Here is an 18,343-nt window from a genome sequence, read left to right on the forward strand (position 1 = left end):
CCCGTGCCCGCTCACCCGGGATGGTGGGCATCACCGTCGCCCCAGGCACCTCAGGCCCTGCCCCAGTCACCCCTGCTGCCCTCAGTGAGGAGGCCATTGACCTCCTCAGGTCCCTCACTGTTGGGCAGTCTACCATTTTGAATGCCATCCAGGGTGTAGAAAGGCAGTTACAACAAACAAATGCATTCCTTCAGGGCATTCATTCTGGTCAGGCTTCCCTTCAGCAAGCTTTTCAGACTCTGGCCTCAGCACTGATGGCAGCCATTGTCGCTGTGTCTAGCCTCCCTCCTCCAACTTCCTCCACCCAGACCAAATCCCCTGTACCCCAGCCTCTCCCAAGCACACCTCTAGACCAGCATGCACACACGTCAACACACAAGGGAAGCTCAGGCAAACATAAGCACCCCACATCCCACAGGCACTCACGCAAGCATCACACACCTGCAGACACACCAACATCCACTGCCTCCACTGTGTCCCCCTCCTCCTCGTCTCCCTCCTCCCTCCCAGTCTCGTCTACACTCACACCTGCATGCACTACCTCTACAGCCACTACTACCACCACCAGCACACCCACCACCACACCCCGCTCACGTGCAGTCACCACCCCCACTACCATTCACACGTCCCCTGTGTCCACTCCCAGTGTGTCTGTGATGCCCCCTCCCAAGATACACAAATGCAGGCACACACCCACCCAACAGCCATCCACCTCACGACAGCCTCCAGCGCATGCACCTTCACCCAAAGTCAGCGAACGAACACCTCCTACAACCACAACCTCTTCCTCCACTCCCATACCCCCTCCAGATACCCTTCCCAGTGTCTCCAAAAAACTTTTCCTGTCCAACCTTGACCTCTTTCCCACACCTCCCCCACCCCGTCCATCTCCTAAGTCCCGAACTAGCACCTCAACCACAACATCTCCGGGACCAGTGGTGCCTGTAGTCACCGGAATCTGGAGTGCACCAGCCACCAGGGCAGCCAGTGTGGCACGGAGCCACAGCACAGACAGTCCCCCACCTGTGAAGCATCAGAAGTTGGCCAGTGGCCGGCAGGAGAGGGGGAAGACTCCAGTCACCAAAGCCGCTCCCAGTGGTCCCGGTGGGAGTGTGGAGTCAGCTGCGACACCTTCCAAGGTGGGGAAGGGCCACAAGAAACCAGGATAGTCTGGGAAGAGCAGCACAGCGGAGGAGACCGCCATCATCCCCGCTGCCCAGGAGGCCACAGCCGTCATCCCTGCTGACCAGGAGGCCACAGCCGTCATCCCCGCTGACCAGGAGGCCACAGCCGTCATCCCCGCTGACCAGGAAGCCACAGCCATCATCCCCGCTGACACAGAGAGGACCGCCAGCACAAGGCCCGCTGGGACAGAGAGGGCCGCCAGCACAAGCCCCGCTAGGACAGAGAGGACTGCCAGCACAAGCCCCGCTGGGCTAGAGAGGACCACCAGCACAATCCCTGCTGGGACAGAGAGGACCGCCAGCACAAGCCCCGCTGGGCTAGAGAGGACCGCCAGCACAAGCCCCGCTAGGACAGAGAGGACCGCCAGCACAAGCTCCGCTAGGACAGAGAGGACTGCCAGCACAAGCCCCACTGGGCTAGAGAGTACCACCAGCACAAGCCCTGCTGGGACAGAGAGGACCGCAGCACAAGCCCCGCTGGGCTAGAGAGGACCGCCAGCACAAGCCCCGCTAGGACAGAGAGGACCGCCAGCAGAAGCCCCGCTGGGCTAGAGAGGACCGCCAGCACAAACCCCGCTGGGACAGAGAGAACCGCCAGCACAAGCCCCGCTCGGTGGAGAGATCCATCCACTACCTCTGTTCTTAGCAGGATGAAGCACTCTGGGCACAATGCCCCCTCCAGAACCAGTGGAGAGATTGCGTGTGTGTGTCCCTGTTTTTTCCCTCCCCTGTGTCGTAAGTGCAGTACTCACCGTGGTCTTCGCCGCCGGCGTTCCTGCTCCTGGTAGAGGAGCAGGAAGACTATTGCAGGAAGAATTTGGAGTTCCGGCTCCATGGTGTCCTAGTTCCTCGTGGGGTGTGTAGAGGTGAGCGTTTTCCCCTCGGAATCCTGTTTCCGCCGTGTTTTTATCCGCGGTGAATCCGCCCCGGAAAAGGTGGCAGATTGGTAGGTTGTGATACTGTGGGCGGTACTTTGTCCTCCACCTGTTTGTTGGCGGTGACCGCTGCGCTGTTTGTTTGTACCGCCGTGGCGGTCGGAGTGTTAAAGTGGCTGTCTTTGTTGGTGGTTTCCGCCACGGTCGTAATTGCAAACTTTTTACCGCTGGACGGTTGGCGGTCTTACCGCCGCTTTAACACCGACGCCAGGGTTGTAATGACCACCAAAGTGTCTACAAGAGACACTTGTCTTCAGCAACCTCAGCTCCAAGTCAGCAACGGCAATAGTTTCCATGGTGTGCACACTCTGGGGACTCCCTGTCTTATTCCTGCACCAGAAAAACTGAATAAATCTCCTGTGGAGTGAGTGAGTCACTCCCCTGCTCCAAGCAGGCACCTTCCAAGGCAATGACCGGTACCCTGGGACACCTCTCACCACGACGAACATGTTGCTAAAGACACAGAGGGTAGACATCATTGACATAGACTGTCCTGAGGTCCTGTTGATGCAATTTGGAGGAGGTAAGACCTTGCCTTCCCCGAGAATGATGATACCCCTCTGTACTATGTCTTCTTTGCCTCCTGAGGACTCTGTGCACTTTTAGCAAAATTCCTTTGTGCACAGTCTGGGCCAGGTCCCCAGCACTCCATCCTGTGACACTCAACTCACTGAGTTGTTCTCCGGCGGTGTGGGACCTTCTTTTGTTGTGCTGCATCAAATGCATTTTGCACCTCCTTTGAACCCAGATCCTGAGACTCCTGGGGGTGCTGGCTGGCATCCTGAGGGCTCTCTAAAGTGCTGAGAGGCCCCTCTTCCTCCTCACACAGAGTTGAGGCCCCAGGTCCTTCCGTGGTCCATCCAGCACTACTTTGATGCAAAATGCACTTTTTTGGTTGCCAAGGCTTGTTGGTGACTTCCGACACGAAATCTCATCTGCAACAATTTTCATGGTGTGAGACATCTTTTGCATTATGTAGGAACCCGCTGGCATCTTCCTAGCATGCATTTCTGCAGTCTTCGACTAACCAGGGACTCTGCTTTTGCACCCTCTTCTGGGTTGACAGGGGCTCCTGTCCTTCCTGGAACTTCTTTCGACTTCTGGACTTGGTCCCCTTCCTTTACAGGTCTTCAGGTCCAATAATCCAGCAGTTGTTCTCTGCAGACGTGGTTGGCTGCTGCAAAATCCCCAAAACGATGTGTAGTGTGTCCTAAGGAAACTTGCAGTTCTTTGTGGTCCGCTGTCTGTGTTTTTAGGAGAGGTGTGACCTCCGCTTGTTTCCATAGCTCAGGAGGGTGGCAGTGTTGATAGAGGTATTGAGGATGGGGGTGAGGATGCTGCTGATCTTGCTCTGGCTGAGGTTGTAGGTGTGGTGAGGGCAGGGTTTGTTGGGGGACCTTTACTGTATTCTTACTCTCCCAGCGATTCTGCATACACTACACTTGTCTAGGGCGGAATTTATGATTCGCATTCCACTTTCTTAGTATATGGTTTGTGTTGCCCCTAGACCTATTTTCTCCTATTGCATTATATAGGATTTCCTACTGTTTGAATTGTTCTATGACTATTTACTTGCCTAATTTTGGTGTCTAGTGTATGTATTGTGTATAACACTTACCTCCAGAAGGAGTATTGTCTCTAAGATATTTTTGGTACTGTTTCACCCAAATAAATACCTTAATTTTTGTTAACACTGAATATTGTCTTTACTTGTGTGTAAGTACTGTGTAACTATAAGTGGTATTGCAGGAGCTTTGCATGTCTCCTAGTTCAGCCTAAGCTGCTCTGCTATAGCTAACTCTATCAGCCTAAGCTGCTAGAACACTACTACTTCACTAATAAGGGATAACTGGATGTTATATAAGGTGTAAGTACCCAAGGTACCCACTACAAACCAGGCCAGCCTCCTATACTCCCCTACTTAGCAGTAGCTTTGCGCTGGATTTAGATTGCCTGTGGCAGGCTGACAACAGGCACTAGAAGGCCAGCATTCATCATCCCAAATGCAGTGAAATTATTGTCCACTAGACAATCTACTGAAAGATCATCTCTGATGCCTATCCAAGACAGAAAATTCTTATTATTGACATGCAGCATGATTAGAGCAGCAGGAACCAATGGAACCCTCACATTTAGTATAAAGTTGCCTATCAGTATAGACATTTCCCTACCCAAATGTTGTCATGGGCAATGTACTCCTTCCTAACTATTGTGAGGGTGGTTCCACAGCCCTGTATATTGATCATCTTCCTCCAGTTGGTGTAAAAACTGCACAGGAAGTGGTAGGAAACTGATAGCACCTGAGTGAGAGTCTGATGGGTCTTCTGTCTACAACTGCACGGGGATCATGACCATTTCAGCAGGAACAGAATCAGGTTTCTTTCTGATATGAAGCACAAGGTTTGCCGTGTGTAAATATAGGGTCTTGGCAGGATAGGGCGAATGACCCCTCTCTGTAGGTACCTTCTCTACAGCCCAGTAGCCAGCAATCAGTGGTCATCCTTGTATTGGACACTGTGGCCCATATTTATACTTTTTGATGCAAAACTGCGCTAACGCAGTTTTGCGTCCAAAAAATTAGCGCCGGCTAACGCCATTCTGAAGCGCCATCCGGGTGCCGTATTTATTCAATGACGTTAGCCGGCGTTAGCCGCCGGCGCCGTCTGGTGTGCGTTAAAAAAAACTACGTACACCAGGCAGCGCCGGCGTAGGGGGATATGGGGCTTGGGCGTCAAGAAATGGGGCAAGTCAGGTTGAGGCAATTTTTACACCTCAACCCGATTTGCGCCATTTTTTTTCACTCCCAACCCCCATAGAAATGACTCCTGTCTTAGCAAAGACAGGAGTCATGCCCCCTTGCCCAATGGCCATGCCCAGGGGACTTCTGTCCCCTGGGCATGGTCATTGGGCATAGTGGCATGTAGGGGGGCACAAATCAGGCCCCCCTATGCCACAAAAAAAAAAAAAAAAACACTTACCTGAACTTACCTTAATGTCCCTGGGATGGGTCCCTCCAGCCTTGGGTGTCCTCCTGGGGTGGGCAAGGGTGACAGGGGGTGTCCCTGGGGGCATGGGAGGGCACCTCTGGGCTCCTTCAGAGCCCACAGGTCCCTTAACGCCTGCCTTTTGCAGGTGCTAAAAAACGGCGCAAAAGCGGCCGTACGTCATTTTTTTTGACCCGTCCACTCCCGGGCGTGAATTTTGCCCGGGAGTATAAATCCGACGCACATGCCTCAGAGTCGATTTTTTAGACGGGAACGCCTACCTTGCATATAATTAACGCAAAGTAGGTGTCCACGCTAAAAAATGACGCTAACTCCATGGACTTTGGTGCTAGATGCGTCTAACGGCAAAGTATAAATATGGAGTTAGTTTTGCGTCGGAATTGCGTAAAAAAAAACAACGCAATTCCGGCGCAAACGGAGTATAAATATGCCCCCATGTATCCTGGAGGAGAACACAAGGGGCCTCATTGACTAGAAATTGGTGCATCGGCATTGATGCACCAGTTTTCTAGTGCCAGACTCAGACCCTTTAACAACGCCATGGTAGCACTGTATCGATGATACAGCGCTTCATTGCGTATGATACAACAAATGCACTAGAAATTGTGGCAAATCTGTTGGCACAAAAGTGGTGCAGTGCTGGAATAGCATCAGTAATCTGAAACTACACCAGCAATGCAGGGAGAATCCAGTGTTAAAAAGCCATGCGTCACTTTAACACCTGCTTTGAGCAGGCGTTAAAAAAGTGATGCTGTGAAGGTGCAGAATGGCAGAGTGAAATGTAGTAAATTTCACTGTGCCAGTTCTGCATGTCTTTTAATGTTGGAACATCCCCCCTGAATACAATATACTTGGTGTAGGTATACTGTGGCACAGGGCTTTACAAACAGGCACAGTGGTCCCATTACATCAGTTTGTAATGTGGCGCAGTGTAGGGTACTGCTTGCCCCGTCGCATCGTCATTAAAAAAGTATGCTACTGTGGCACAAGGGGCTTTTCAATAAGCCCCAACTTTTTCAGATTTGGCAGTTTTGAGGAGTCAGATCACTTTGTGGCTTTCACACCAGTCATATATGATGAAGCCTGTTGGCAGTCAACCAGTCCAAAACCACTGCATTTTATCTGGGATCTTGATTCTCACTGAAGGCAAGCATTCAGAAAGTGCTCTGTATAACAAAATCGAAACTGATCCTCAAAAGTCACCTCCCATTTCCCATTTACCTAACCTTTCATATATTAGTATCCCAATACATCTGCCACCACCATGCTTCATGTGTGGGCTATGTTTTTAAAAAACGGATTGACTGGTATTGGACAGTGTCTTCCAAAATGCATAATAATGTCACTTTTCATTCTCCTATGTTTCTGCCTCTGACTCTCACCCAATGTTATTATCACTTGCATTACGCTGAGGGGCAATTGGCTAGGTAAACCTTCTATTCCCTTCTCAGCTGTTTGATAACTTGTCTACCATGCAAACTTGCATGAAGTAAATACTCCAAAACATCTTTGCCCACTTAGTAAATCTCTGCCAAGCTTTTATTGATACATTTTTTCATGAGGGTTGAGGATGAAGAGCTTCAATTTTCAGGTGCTCTTTCTCTATCATGAAGGCTGTATCTTCTTTTTACTTTCCCCCGTCAGCTCTTGGCTGTTTGAAAATCCCTATCTGTCTGTGTCAAGTTGCCCTTCCCTACATCAAAATCAATTTGCTTAATCTGGAGAGCAGGTAAGTGAACTAGAAAATGTTTGAGGTTACCATTGCCCCAGGGGCCAGTTCAGACTAAGGAGGAGCCCCCCCTCCCTTGTGTAAGACCTGGTGCGTCATCAAACACTGTATTAGCACATGCTTGAACCCTATTTTTTAGTTGCCTTAATTTGCATTGCTATTTAAATGTAAATGTGTGGCCCAACATAAAGGTTAAGTGATGTCTACAATATGATCCCTCTGTCCTGTAGGAATATTAAAAGGAGAAATGTATTGTGGTATATTAACTGGTTTCCTAAGACCCACTGTAGGGTGAGATTTCTAGGTACAAATGGCTTTGCATTGACAAGTACAACAAAGCAATATCAAAGGTGTTGCTGCTAGTATTCCCCACTGACTTGGACACCAAAGGTCCGATTCAGATATTGGCGGACAGGTTACTCCGTCACAAAGGTGGTGGATATTAGGCCTGCCAAGAACTAAATCCCATTTTATTCAATAAGATTTAGATTTCTGGGAAAGGAATATCCATCACCATTGTGACGTAGTAATCCATCTGTCAATATCTAAATCAGGCCGTAAGTCAAGACACAGTGCAATACTTTTTTCGCAGATGCAATAAAAATGTATATGTCCAGCCAATGTTGTGATTCTATAAAGATACAAAACTGTAACAATATCTTATAATAATAATATGAATTCATACCCAACAAAATCCAAAGATCAAGAGCAAAACAATCACACAAGTTAACAGCACAATAAAAAGATACAGCAATAAATGCAATTGTAATTCAGGACACTTGCATATGCACGCTGTGCATGTTTTTGATCAGAAAATTATTGCTATCACCAGAATATTCCTAGGAGTAACAAAAATGCTTCATGATATTGCTGATATAAAAGGGTGATTGGATTCAACCAGGTTTACGATCATTTAGAGCTCACTCTTGCAACAACAATGACAACTGTTCTGTGAAAGAGAGGCTTGCAAACCTTTTACTAAATCTGGTTATCATGTAGGGTTCTCAAATCTACATCATTTGAGATCTCAGTGACTGAAAACAACTGAATAGTTACTGGAACAAAGGAAACTAACATCAAAATATGAAGACAGGACACTACAATTTAGTAAAGCATGTGTATACTATACACAGTTTTAAAATCAGAATTTGAAGCACACAACATTACATGAACAGCATATTACATATAATTGAATAATTATAAAGTGTACTTAAATATGAAAACAACTAAGTACATGCAGTATGCCACATGAATATGTGTACAAATCCAATACATGAAAAAAACAGCAAAATATGCAAATACAGCAGATCTGTTAACAGAGGTAAAAATGACCCGCACATGAGTCAAATACAATACTTACAACGATCTTCCGTAGTCTTTATCATGAACTCAACTTGATCACATGTCAATTTTCGGTATCCTAGTCATAGCAGATACAGCTGCACATGAAAGACGTACAGCTAATCACAGGTTTCGTCAAATTGTCTTCTTCAGGGCTATAAAAACACAGGTGAGGTAAAAGGAAAGTAAAAAAAGAACCCTGTATCCATGTTACACCCAAAGGTATACAAGGAAAGAAGCTTGAAAGTCAAAGTGCATGTGCATATATTTGCTATGGACAGTTCCCTAAACCATACCAATAGATTCAAAGTGACTGACATCGAAGAGGAGTATAACCAAAGAAAAAAAACAAAAGTCACATACCCAAATATGTATCCCTGTCCATTATAAGCGTATATTGAGTAATTGTTCAGCAATTCAAAATATGAAAATCCAAACTTGTCTGGAACACACAACAATATTGCATGAACAGCATATTACATATAACTGAATATTTATAACATTTATACGGAAATGAAAAATAAACATGCACTGCAATTCTATATGCCACTAGTGCTCACCTAGAGATTCGAACACAATCTGTTCCCTTTAGAGAGATGCAGCCTCCTGGCCTCTAACTTTCACTGGACTTCCAGGAGCTAATTTTCTTGTTTACCCCATCTGTTGAGGGAGAGCTCTGATCATGTCCTCCTGCCCGCAGGATGTAGGGCCAGAACATGCCCTCTGTTCAGTGCTTGGTATACTCCTTAGCCTATGGTTGCCTCCAGCTGCACCCATTGGCCTTCAAATGAGAATTCCCTCCAGGCCTGTATTCTTCATGTCCTTTGGCCACCTACAAAGCACTCGTGTGGCAGCAGAAGTCAATGGTTGCACCTCTGATAAGTGTTATCCCTCTGCAAGCCCCCCCAACACCTCTATTGTTTCTCATAGGATGTAAAAGGGACTGCCCTCTGGCTCTCAAGAGGTGAATCCACAGAGTCCAATTCACACTATTGTAAAGAGTGTTCCAGCACCCGAGACAGGTGTCCAGTCTTCTTGAAAGGTCTGTAAAATACACCTTCTCTCTCCCCTATGCAGAGTTTTTAAAGTGAGGATGACAGACACTGCTGTCTAAACCTAAGAAGACAAATCATCTCTCAACTCCTAGCCAGAACTACCCTCACAGTATTTTGGGGCATTCCAAAATGGCGATCTGAAGTGATTTCTTTAAAGACCTTTGTGAGAGCCTGAAACCATGTCCCTAACTGCCACAGCTTCTGAATCCCTTCCATCCAAATCTTTAAAGGGGCTGCCTCTCCTGTGAGTGACTTCACCTATGTTCTCATTGGGATGAGCCTTCACAGGTTTGGTGCAGTGCAGCGCAAGTAGGTTCCTTCCACACCCTTTTCTCTCCCAGAAACCGGCCCAGTCATTGGCTTTTGGCCCCTCTGTGTGAGTAGGCCTTTGAGCATCTGGTCGGCTAGCAGAGTAAGTATTGTGATTTGGCAGGGGGAACAAAGGGCCAGATGTATCATCCCGGCCCTTTGCGATTCGGAAATAGCGATTTTTAAGAAATCGCTATTTCCGACTCGCAAAGTGCCATGTATCACATTTGCGATTCGGTAATAGCAATTTCTTAAAAATCGCAAATGCTATTACCGAATTGCAAATTGCGATACCGGCCCCATTCGCAGCTATGGGCCTGTTGGCCCATATCTGCAAATTTTTTGCATTTCCAAAATTGCGATTTCTGAACCAGAAATCACAATTTTGGAAATGCAAAACCCCAGGGTGCTGGGGGATTAAGGCCCCCTCTGCTGCACCCCCAAATAAATGTTGGGGACATGTAAGGTGCACACATGCCAAAAGGGCATGTGTGCTTTACATGTACAAATAAAAAATGCATTTTAAATGCATTTTTACATTTTGCACATGGTTACCACCAAGTTCAACTTGGTGGTAATTAGCGATTCCTAAATGCCAAAATCGCATTTAGGAATGGCTTCATACATGTACTAAGAAATCGCAAATAAGGATTCCTTATGTGCGATTTCTAATTTAGAGAGTCGCAAGTTGCGACTCTCTAAACAGGGTCGCAATTTTAAGGAATCGCTATTTTACTGATTCCGTAAAATTGCGTTCAGAATGTATTTCATACATTCTGAAATGGGATTTTGCATTCGCAAACAGGCATTCGCACTGTTTGCAAATGCAAAATGCTTTCATACATCAGGCCCAAAGTCAGGAATCTAGTTAGGAGGTGAATCAGAAAAATACTCCAGTGCACATATGACAAAAGTGATATTGAATCTGAACTTGGGATCCATGTTTATCATGGGACTGGAGCTTCATGCTAGTCTGTAGGAATAACTATGGTAAATTGTACTTTAGAGCGGATTTCGTCCATGATGTGCAATACAGCAAAGCATTTAGTCATTGAAGTAAAGTACTACAGATTTACACTATGAATTGCCATTCACATTATAAGGCCAATATCATGTCAACATAATGTCCTGAACAGTCCCTTCTGTGACAGGCCACCTGTGAAAGCTGGGATGTTCAGTAGTACCACTCAGACATCTCTTCCATGTGTGCACATGTGTGTGCTTACGTGTTCATAGGCAGCCAATTTAAAGCCTATTAACCCAGCTGCCCAGCAGCAGACCTTATTTTAAAAGCGAGACACAGGCGACATGCACTCACAATTACTTTTTTATTACAAGATCTAAGTAAGCCTATCAGCCCCCCTAAAGAGATTCTTGTAAGAGTTATTGTATTACAAATCTACTTCCCATAGAGTTTGTCTACGGGGAAATCACCACCAAAATCCTTACTCATAAATGTATACGTGTGATTGCATGTAACGAAATGCATGTCTGCTTGTTTTAACATGGTGCAGTAACAATCATAACACTCCTCCTTTAAATGCCTTATTAACTTCAAATATGCGTTTCATAATAAATAAGTCAGGCCTACCGCTTTTGTCTGAACTTTTCATAATGAATAGATTGAACGAATGGCATCTGAAATAATGTTTTCCAATGAACCAATCAGGTCGATAGCTTTTATCTTTGGCTTTTCAACATAACTATACTAGACCTGTTGCATTGACCATAGGCTTTCCAATAAGGCAACTCTCAGGTATGCTTTTTAAAAATACTATTATGAACACAATTAAAGTTTAAGAAATAATATAAAATCGCTCTAAAGAGAGCTTAATAAGGATTATCATAGAGCTATACTGCTATTCACACAGCTTGTGTGAGTGGGTCACCAATACCAAAACTATGGTCTACTATAACAGTCCGTGGGTTTACATGCATTAAAATATCTGCCTACATGCTTTATCACAATGTAATAACAACCTACCCTGAAATTCCTATTGATTTTAACACTAGATTTTCACAATAATTATGCTAGGCTTATTGGCTTTGTCATAAAGGTGCGAAATAAACAGATCAAATCTTTGGGAACAGAGATAACTTTTTCAAGTAAATCAGTAACACCTCTAGCCTTTAAAATTGGCTTGATGCCTTAATCAACAAAGGACTACTAAAGCATGCATTAGCGGGTAATCATGATGAATACAGATATAACATTACAAATGTGTACAATATACAGTTGGTCAAATGGTCTGACAAGGATTACTGCAGTAAAATTAGTCTACACCCTCATGGTTTGTAAGAGTGGGAGACGAGAACCAAAACCCTTGCTTACTACTGCTATCGATGAGAATTCATGTAACATAATACCTGTCTACCGTCCACCATTAAAGGACTATTGTTTTGTTTTGGTAAACAAAGGACTATTGGTTTTAACAAATGCTTTTAACTATAAACAACAACAATGAGGTGATAGATGGAACGCTTGAATTAATCTCAGCCACTGACAATCGCTCAGGCAGCATTCTAATCCATTATTAAATTACCAGTGGCTGAGATTAATTCAAGCATTCCATCTATCACTTTTTGAATACTATTGAGTGTCACCCTAAGTGGGATGGGTATGCCCAGTCATGGGTCCTGTGCAGACTGTGTCAATGGAACAAAGCTGTACCTGGCTGATGAGCCCTAACTAGGGTGAGAGCAGTTGTGGGTTGCTTGTTTTCAGGAAGAGGGAAGATCTGGCCTGGCACTTCCATCTGAACTGTTCCCATTGGAGCAGGGTCATGACTGATTAGTATATGCTGCGTCCAATCGGAGGTGGCATGGGGTGCAAAATAATGAAAGATTCGGATGCGGCCCAAATAATTACCAGTGAATGTGATTAATTCAAGCATTCCATACATCACTTTTTGTATGTTTTTGTGTTTCACAAAAAGGAATCAGGTCTACTGCCTCTTCCACTACATTGGAAATATGTTTCCTGAATGACTCAATCAGGCTTATAGCCTTTAACATTTACTTGTCTCTATAACGAACTGAGGCCTCTTCAATTGAGTGTAAGGTTTCCCACAAGGCAATCATCAGGCGCACAGTCAAAAAAGTTAACTATTTGAAAACTTCAACTTGGGAAAGCAAAATACTACCTCTCCTAAAAAGGCAAGGATTATAAGAGTGCAAATCTAATATCCCTATAGTTTGTCACAGAGTGTAATCAACAATGAAATATTTATCTACAGTGATGATCTGTGAGATTCCATGTGACAAAATATGTCTCTGCAGGCTGTATTACAGAGTAATACAATCCACCCTGAAATGCATATTGACTTTAATTCCTGCATTTTATGATCTATACCCTTGATCATTGGCATGCCACCATAACCAAGTTGTGTCAACTGTTTTGACCATTGTCTTTCAAACAAGGCAAGAAGTTTAATATTAGCACTCCTTTTCAGTTGAAGCACACAATGTCTGTTCAATTAAATGCTGTAGTCAAGAAAACCAACATGTTGGTGGAGCGTACACCCTTCTCTCACAAGTACTTCTAAATCCTCTTTTTCTGTGGATCACATAAGGTACAACACTACTACTCTGTCAAACCACAACTGTAAATGCTAATTCAGTAAAGCCCAAAAGAAGAATTACAAAAACTTTGCACTGCTGCAAAAATACAACAAAGATTAATTTACATAGACTTAGAAGCTTGTGTATGAGGGAATAATGTAAACTACATTTGCTCTAGGTCAAAAAAGCACAAAACAAAATTCACTCTACTGTTTCTGTTTTAAATGATCAAAAAAGAAGAAAATACATTGAAGAACATGCATTGTCTCTACTTTTCAAACATGAAAGATGGAACTCACTCTGGGGCAAATTGAGATACTTCAATTTTTTTAAGTAGGCAACAACAATTGTATGAAAATAAATTGATTTCCCCTATTTTTAGACCTAAGGAAGATTTTCTGTAATTTGGATTGCAGGACCTCTTAGTGGGAGAAACACCTCCATTGTCAACACTGGGGACCTTATTCACAAACTGCATTTTGTAGTACCACAAAACGTACCTCAGAGTGCTATTCACAACCTGTACGTTTCTGGTAACTTTCACTTTTGAGTACGTTTACTGCTTTTCAGTATTCACAAACTGCAGTTTAGTAGTAACTTTCACTTTTGTAGTAAGGCTGTTCCTCCAATATTGTCTATAGGAGGGTGTTGCAGTACCAGTGGTTGGCCACGCATAGTGCTGGACTTACCTCAAAAGTGTAACTTATTACAAAATTGCATTTTGTGAATACTGAAAAGTAGTAAACCTACTCAAAGGTGTAAGTTACCCTTGTGAATCAGGCCCTAGGTATCCAGGGAAGATTGTTTTCTTTTGCTCATATTTGCTGGGAGAAATTGTGCCATTTCTTGTCTAGTGTCTTCAAACAATACTTATCAGAGGTCATGGTGGTCCTACAAATGAAACAAATAACTTTGGGATGCTAAAATTTCGAATGTATAGAACTGACAATACAATCAGTTCATGATCCACTGGCAACAAGATTCTGTGCTCAAATGCCAGACTAAATGCAGAGGCCGGCCTCTATGTAGTGTGCAAAGCTAGACACACTGTGCAGGGGGTCCAAGCAACCACACGTTGGTTTACAGGGGTAAAAACTAGATCGCATAATGCTCTAATTTTTAAGGTAGCTTGGTCGAGCAGTTACGCCAATCTTGGAGAAGTGCAAAGCATTTGTTGTACTCACAGTATCACTCTTGCAACTCACACACTCACAGGAATAACGAGAGATCAATGTATACAAATATTTCAGATTTGTATGTAATTTTTAAGACCAAGATTATCAAAATTGGTTAAGTACTTTTTGACATATGAATTTTTGAAGTTTAATAAAAATAGTCTTTTTGTATGTAATTACGCACCATTGGAATCAATGGAACATCACCTTTAAAAATCATACAGTTGGTTTACCAAATTCTTCTTTTGCAGATTGGTCAAGGTCGCCGATGGGCACACTGTGCCAGCTGGTGAAGGTTGTACAGCTCCCAGTCTGGCGGGAGCAGCACAAGAAGGTCTCTGGAGCTGGTGCAGGGCCACTACAGGGAACCACTTGGAAAATCACTGCACAGGTAAGTTTAAAGATGGTGCTTTGGGGTCCCCTTGGAGTGTTGAATTAGCAAGAGGTGGGGGACTTGAGGGCACAGCAGGTTCTTTGGTGCAGGATAAAGGGGGGAAGGTTCAAATCGAATCGGTGAGCAAGGAGGTGTACGCAAGGATGCCATCAGAAGCAGGCGGTAAGTTGGTTCAAGGGTCATTTGCAGGGCAACGGGGGCACTCTGGTGGGAGCTCCAGGGTGTTCCTGAAGCCACTCAAATAGGGCTTCCTCCTGGTCCTTTTTCAGCCCCAGGGGACTGGCTTTCTCAGTGTACAATGTTGGCTAACCAATACCCAACGTATAGGCATGTTTGACCACTTGAGGGTGCAGTGCCACCAAACGTGGCACACAAGCAAGGTTTGTCCTCACGGTCATTGGTGTGTAGTTTGGTCCAGCTGCGATGCCTAGTTCGGGAGTTAGCGGCTGGTCAGTGCAGTCACCCTCACTGGTTTGCTGGTTTCTTGCTGTTGTAGAGTGGTACTTCTGTAGGAAAGTACCATCTTGCCTGGCATGTTACCCCCATTTTCGCTGTATGTATGTTTGTTTTTGCCTATGTGTCACTGGGATCCTGCCAGGCAGGACCCCAGTACTCATGATGTATGCTCTGTATGTGTTCCCTGTGTGGTGCCTAACTGTATCACTGAGGCTCTGCTAACCAGAACCTCAGTGTTTATGCTCTCTCTGCTTTACAATTGTCACTGCAGGCTAGTGACTAATTTTACCAATTGCCATTGGCACACTGGAACACCAATTCCCTTGTATATGGTACCTAGGTACTCAGGGTATTGGGGTTCCAGGAGATCCCTATGGGCTGCAGCATTTCTTTTTCCACCCATAGGGAGTTCAGACAATTCTTACACAGGACTGCCACTGCAGCCTGAGTGAAATAACGTCCATGTTATTTCACAGCCATTTTCACTGCACATAAGTAACTTATAAGTCACCTATATGTGTAACCCTCACTTGGTGAAGGTTAGGTGCCAAGTTACTTGGTGTGTGGGCACCCCGGCACTAGCCAAGGTGCCTCCACATTGTTCAGGACAAATTCCCCGGACTTTGTGAGTGCGGGGACACCATTACAAGCGTGCACTACATATAGGTCAATACCTATATGTAGCTTCACAATGGTAACTCCGAACATGGCCATGTAACATGTCTAGGATCATGGAATTGTCACCCCAATACCATTCTGGTATTGGGGTGACAATTCCATGCATCCCCGGGTCTCTAGCACAGAACCCGGGTACTGCCAAACTGCCTTTCTGGGGTCTCCATTGCAGCTGCTGCTGCTGCCAACCCCTCAGACAGGTTTCTACCCCCTGGGGCCTGGGCAGCCTGGTCCCAGGAAGGCAGAACAAAGGATTTCCTCTGAGAGAGGGTGTTACACCCTCTCCCTTTAGAAATAGATGTGAATGGCTCGGGAGGAGTAGCCTCCCCCAGCCTCTGGAAAAGCTTTTATGGGCACAGATGGTGCCCAGCTCTGCATAAGCCAGTCTACACCGGTTCAGGGATCCCCCAGCCCTGCTCTGGCGCGAAACTGGACAAAGGAAAGGGGAGTGACTACTCCCCTGACCAGCACCTCCCAGAGGAAGTGCCCAGAGCTCCTCCAGTGTGTCCCAGACCTCTGTCATCTTGGATTCAGAGGTGTTGGGGCACAATGGACAGCTCTGAGTGGCCAGTGCCAGCAGGTGACGTCAGAGACCCCTTCTGATAGGTGCTTACCTCTCTTAGTAGCCAAACCTCCTTTCTCAGTAGCCAAACCTCCTTTTTGGGCTATTTAGGGTCTCTCCTCTGGGCTATTCCTCAGATAACGAATGCAAGAGCTCACCAGAGTTCCTCTGCACTTTCCTCTTTGACTTCTGCCAAGGATCGACCGCTTACTGCTCCAGGACGCCTGCAAAACCACAACACAGTGGCAAGACGACTACCAGCAACATTGTAGCACCTCATCCTGCCGGCTTTCTCAACTGTTTCCTGGTGGTGCATACTCTGAGGGCTGTCTGCCTTCACCCTGCACTGGAAGCCAAGAAGAAATCTCCTGTGGGTCGACGGAATCTTCCACCTGCTAACGCAGGTACCAAACTTCTGCATCACCGGTCCTCTGGGTCCCCTCTCATCCTGATGAGCCTGGTCCCTGGAACACAGAAGCTGGGTCCAAGTGTCTCCCACAGTCCAGTGGCCCTTCTGTCCAAATTTGGTGAAGGTAAGTCCTTGCCTCCCCACACCAGACAGCAAACCTGTGAACAGCATGATCTGCAGCTGCTCCGGCTTCTGTGCACTTTTCCAAGTCTTTCTTTGTGCACAGCCTAGCCTGGGTCCCCAGCACTCCTTCCCGCATTGCCCAACTCGCTGAGTTGGACTCTGATGTCGTGGGACCCTCCTTTGTCACTCTGAGTTGACTGCTGTCCTCAGGTCTTCTAAGTGCCTGTTCCAGTACTTCTGCGGGTGCTGCCTGCTTCTGTGGGGCTCTCTGAGTTGCTGCATGCCCCCTCTGTCTCCTCCTCCCAGGGGCGACATCCTGGTCCTTCCTGGGCCCCAGCAGCACCCAAAATCCACAGCTGCAACTCTTGCAGCTAGCAAGGCTTGTTTGCAGTATTTCTGTGTGGAAACACCTCTGCTTCCTCCAGAACGCCGTGGGACATCTTCTGACCAAAGGAGAAGTTCCTGACACCTTCCATTGTTGCGGAATCTTTGGATTCTTCCACCCAGAGGCAGCCCTTTTGCACCTTCATCCGGGGTTTAGTGGGCTCCTGCCCCCCTGGACACTTGCGTGACTCTTGGACTTGGTCCTCTTCCTTTACAGGTCCTCAGGTCCATGAATCCGTCTTCAGTGTTTTGCTGGCTGTTGTGGTTCTTGCAGAATCCCCTATCTCGACTATACTGTCTTTCTGGGGTAGTAGGGTAATTTTACTCCTACTTTTCAGGGTCTTGGGGTGGGGTATTTTGGCACCCTTGCTGTTTTCTCACAGTCCCAGTGACCCTCTACAACCTACCATAGGCCTGGGGTACATTTGTGATTCGCATTCCACTTTTGGAGTATATGGTTTGTGTTGCCCCAATGCCTATTTCTACCTATTGCATCCTATTGTGATTCTACATTGTTTGCACTACTTTCCTTACAGTTACTTACCTGATTTTTGGTTTGTGTACATATAATTTGTGTATATTACTTACCTCCTAAGTGAGGGTATCCTCTGAGATACTTTTGGCATATTGTCACTAAAATAAAGTACCTTTATTTTTAGTAACTCTGAGTATTGTGTTTTCTTGTGATATAGTGCTATATGATATAAGTGGTATGGTAGGAGCTTTGCATGTCTCCTAGTTCAGCCTAAGCTGCTTTGCCATAGCTACCTCTATCAGCCTAAGCTGCTAGAAACACCTCTATTCTACTAATAAGTTATAACTGGCCCTGGCACAAGGTGTAAGTACCACTAGGTACCCACTATAAGCCAGGCCAGCATCCTACAACTTCCACACTAGAGGGAGTTCTATGGTGATTTCTGAAGCCTGGAGGTCCTCTGGGGTTCTTCAGAGTTTTTCCAGTTGTCCAGCAGCTCCTCAGCAGCCATTGTCTGGTCCTGGGTGCAGCAGGCAGGGTTTGGTACCTTTTCTTTGTTGCAGCAGGTCCA

The sequence above is a fragment of the Pleurodeles waltl genome, chromosome 8 (assembly GCF_031143425.1).
Source record: "Pleurodeles waltl isolate 20211129_DDA chromosome 8, aPleWal1.hap1.20221129, whole genome shotgun sequence".
NCBI lineage: Eukaryota > Metazoa > Chordata > Amphibia > Caudata > Salamandridae > Pleurodeles > Pleurodeles waltl.